The sequence below is a fragment of the Palaemon carinicauda genome, chromosome 27 (assembly GCF_036898095.1).
Source record: "Palaemon carinicauda isolate YSFRI2023 chromosome 27, ASM3689809v2, whole genome shotgun sequence".
NCBI classification, from domain to species: domain Eukaryota; kingdom Metazoa; phylum Arthropoda; class Malacostraca; order Decapoda; family Palaemonidae; genus Palaemon; species Palaemon carinicauda.
Window position 1 is genome coordinate 60,421,884 of NC_090751.1, and position 5,000 is coordinate 60,426,883.

Here is a 5,000-nt window from a genome sequence, read left to right on the forward strand (position 1 = left end):
TCTAACTCTCAAGTTTTCTATGGTCCCATACAAAATAGGCCAGGTACTAGATAGTGTTTCCTGTAACGCCTATAGGAAGATGTATTTCACTCCTTGTCAATTACCCATTCTACAGTCATCGTTGTTGAACATTACCATTTTCATCATCAAACAAATTATGACGTGTCTGTATGTTATTACTTATTAGTGTTTTCATATGCAAAGGCAATGTCTATACAAATCAAAATTGCAGCCAACAATACATCTTTGTGGGCCACTTGGTGATAATACCACACACGTGATGGTGTCACGATTTGTCACGTGCCATGTAGCTGTTGGACCGACATCCACGTCTTCTGAAGTTTTAATTGGCTTGGCTTTTTTCACCTGTATGAATGAAACTCACTTTCTTGTGCTTTTGATATTATGATTAAGTGCAATCTTGAGGTGCGTTGAAATTTAAAGTCCCGTATTTACAAGTAATAAGGGTTAAATGTCTTGATTTTTTTATGTCCATAATGTACTAATCACTTCTCAGTAGGTAGATTATTTAACTAGAATTTCTAGATTGGCATTATTTTTCATTAGGAAGGCTCCATAATGTTTTTCGAATATAAACGTTACGTAACCAATCGGATCCCTGAGTATATCATCATCACCAAAAGAAAACAAGTCTCCGAAGCTGTTCCCACTAGAAGAGGAATGACTTCGAATTCCTTCCCCATTCTCTTCCTTCCTTCCCCCAAACCCAGACCAGCATACATCCCCCATCATCCCCAACACCCATCCCCTCCTCAGCATCACTGTACACCCCCACCATCCCTCCCAAGTGGTCAGACTGGGACGTTAGGAGTAGCAATTATTAATGAGCAAGCCAGTTCCCAGTGCCTCTGTCGTATACATACAGTAGTCGTTGGGTGCCGTCTAGGGCTTGTGTTTTGTGCAAGTTTATAGGCGTCGGAACACTTGCAATCTTGAAAAAGCTACAAATTTATCGTATGTATGGGGGCTGTGGCAAACACGGTTTAATTTGTTGCTTTGCTACCGAGAGGAAATGAATGGTGCCTGTTAGTGACAATATGTGTATGTTATTGCAGGGGGTGGAGTGATTAGCAGCTCATTACCAATAGCTCTCTCTCTCTCTCTCTCTCTCTCTCTCTCTCTCTCTCTCTCTCTCTCTCTCTCTCTCTCCTCTCTCTCTCTCTCTCTCTCTGTTTATATTATCAGCAATTATTGGATTGTTTATATCTTTTGAAATTAAGGTGTGAACTATTGTAGAGAAATAATTTGATTTTTGTTAGGATCGTGTAATGAATAATTGCAACAATTAGTAATCGTTGCCAAAATATTATTATTATTATTATTATTATTATTAGCTAAGGTACAACCGTAGTTGGAAAAGCAGGATGCTACAAGTCCAAGGTCTCCAACAAGAAAAATAGCCCTATGAGGAAAGGAAATAAGGAAATAAACTATATAAGAGAATTAATGAGTAAAGAATATGAAATTTAAGATTATTAACAAGTTAAAATAGATATTTTATATATAAACTGTAAAGAGTGACTTAGGTCAACCTGTCCAGTATAATAACATTTAATTCAAGTTTGAGCTTCTGAAGTTCCAGCGATTCACTGCCATATGAGGAACATTCCACAATCTCGTCACAGCTGGAATAAAACTTCTAGACTACTGTGTATTATTGAGCTTTGTGATGGATAAAGACAGACTGTTAGAATTAACTGCATACTTAGTTCTACTTATCAGAATGGTACAGTCAGGGAAGATTTGAATGCAAAGGATGATCAGAATTATGAAAACTCATATGCAACATGCATTAAGAACTAAATGAATGACTGTCAAAGATTGATATCAAGATCAGGAATAAGAAATTTATTAGTCCTCAAGATTTTGTCCAACAAACTAAGAAGAGAGTCGGCAAATGAAGACCAGACGGGAGAACGATATTGGAAACAAGGTATGATGAAAAATTAAGAATTTTTACTGAATATATTGATCACCAAAAATCTTGAAAAGACTTTCTTAATAAGCCATTTTTTGTGTAATTGAAAAGGAAACAGCCCGAATGTGTTTTGCAAAAGTAAATTTACAATGAAAAATAGCACCCAAGATTTAAAGAGAGTTATATATAGTTAAAGAATCCTTATCAGTGCAGAGACATGGATGTTGAGGAGCCACTTTCCTCGACCTACTTACAATCATACTTTTAAATTTTGTTAAGGTTCAACTCTATAATCTGCGCCATGCACTAATATTAGCTATATCTCTATTAAGGCATACAGCAACCCCAGATCTGCATTCAAGAGATGGAATTATTGCGAAGAGAGTGGCATATGCAGCCAGTGTTTCTTGGCCAAACTACATTTCATGTGTATATTATTATTATTATTATTATTATTATTATTATTATTATTATTATTATTATTATTATCATTTATTATTATTATTATTATTATTATTATTATTATTATTATTATTATTATTATTATTATTACTTGCTAAGCTACAACCCTAGTTGGAAAAGCAGAATGCTATAAGCCCAGGGGCTCCAACAGGGAAAATAGCTCAGTGAGGAAAGGAAACTAAGAAAAGTAAAATATTTTAAGAAGAGCAACAAGATTAAAATAAATATCTCTTATACAAACTATAAAAACTTTAACAAAACAAGAGGAAAAGAAAGAAGATTGAATAGTGTGCCCTAGTGTACCTTCAGGCAAGAGAACTCTAACCCAAGAAGGTAGAAGACCATGGTACAGAGGCTATGGCACTACACAAGATTAGAGAACAATTGTTTGATTTTGGAGTTTCCTTCTACTAGAAGAGTTGCTTACAATAGCTAAGAGTCTCTTCTACCCTTACAAAGAGGAAAGTGGCCACTGAACAATTACAGCGCAGTAAGAAGAAATTATCTGGTAATCTCAGTGTTGTCAGGTGTATGAGGACAGAAGAGAATATGTAAAGAATAGGCGAGACTATTCGGTGTGTGTGTGTGTGTGTGTTTGTAGGCAAAAGGAAAATGAACCGTAACCAGAGAGAAGGATCCAATGTACTATCTGGCTAGTCAAAAGACCTCACAACCCTCTAGCGGTAGTATCTCAACGGGTGGCTGGTGCCCTGGCCGACCTACTACTTATAGTAATGGGCCCAGAATGCTACCGTATGGAACACCTAATATCACATTCCTATATTCACAACGGTGCTCATTAACAACTACTGTTTGTAATCTATTACTCAAAACTTCAATAATGATTGAGTTTGAAAACAAGGGCCTCATTATTAACACTGTCAAAGGTAGCACCATGAGCCCAAGCAAGGGATTTGTGTACATCAATGGAAATTGTAAATAGCATTTGTGAAAGCCAAATTGCTAACTAGAGGAATCTACACTTACATAAGCATCAAGGCCCATCAAGAGTATTTTAATTTTACTGGACCAAAAATCTAAACTATTTATAGTTAGTTTAGCCTCAGGAAAGTAGGAATGAGGGAGATAGTTTTATTACTTTTCATAATGTCAAACCCATCAGCCAAAAGGGTTGCCTTTTCTCTTGGACAGTAAAGGAAGAGCTACACCGAAGAGTGCAGATTTAATGGTAGCCCACCATTTATGTTCTTAGAGTGTACCAGAAAAGGTTTCTTCTAGGGTCAAATTATATTCCTTTTCAGTTTAGGCATAAACATGAACAACAGCTCTTGGCTGACTATAGTTAATCCAAGTTAAATCTAATCTGTTACCCTTCCAAAGATGATAGGCCTGTATCAATGAAACGAAACAAAGGTTTTAATGGCAAATTTTCTGCAAGAGAAAATTTCATATTGCTCACTAAGTAAATATAGTCCATAGAAGATGTAAGTTAGAAGGCTGTAGATTATTTTATTTATCATGCAAAATGTGTCAGTAACACATTGTAAATATGTACATGTATGGGCGAATGTTGTGAGAAAACGTTAAAGCTCTTGAACATCCATTTTGTAAATATGAAGAGTTACAAGGTCAAGGTCTTAGTTTGGATGTATCTCGGTTACTTTTCATGTTTGTAAGTTCTTTTTCCCGTTTAGCAAGTTATTGATTGAATATTTACACCGTGAGTCATCATTTATGCAGTTGTAGAGAGGGCATGGGATTTTTTTTCCTTCCTATGACAATGTCAGCGAAACGCGTGCCCTTGTATTGTATCTTGAATTAAGAAACTTCTTAAGATTATCTTGATTTAGTTTCCTGAGAACTGTTATTCAAGACACTCAAATAAGAAACGTCCTTTCTAATATTGACAGATAAAAATGACATGTGGGTTAGTTGGTTAAAATCATAAACCATATGTAGATAAAAACACAAAATGAAATAAAAGTAAAGATACGACTGAATCTCACGCGATCACAAGTCGCATTTGCAAAGGCGAAGTCTTAACATCTTGAACTTGAACTTAGTCTTCTTGTCAAATCTAATGTGAAGAGTAAGTTACTTTACTCCCCTTACACTTTAGGACTTTTTTTCTAGTTGAGATTTGCATTACCGTCTTTAGCTGTCGCTTTATGGAAATTTAACTGAAGGATATTGTTTAGTTTGCAATGTGACCTTGTTTGATAACTTCCATTCCCAAAAGGAAAACTTAAACAAAGTATACGTTTCTTTCTGTTTGTATAGCTTGAATGTTTTAAAGTGAAGTCATTCCCTTGGTATCGGTAAATTGCAGAAAGTTTAAGAAATCCTGTCGAATATTTTGTTTATATAAAATATATAAAAAAACCTCTTATAAACATCTTGAAGTTATGAATCCTCTGTGTCTTATCAAATTATGGACGAACGAATCTTAATTTTCATTTTTACTGTCGTTGGAAGTGCTAATTGCGGTGTTTGTGCTCTGTCAAGTGAGAAGGCCTGGCCTAGGTTAATTGCCTTCTTCCCATGTCATTAAAATGGACATCCCTAATAAAAGGAGGTTCTTGGGCTCATTATTACAGCTGAGTGAATTTGGGTATTCCTCTTGAGATTCTGTAGGACT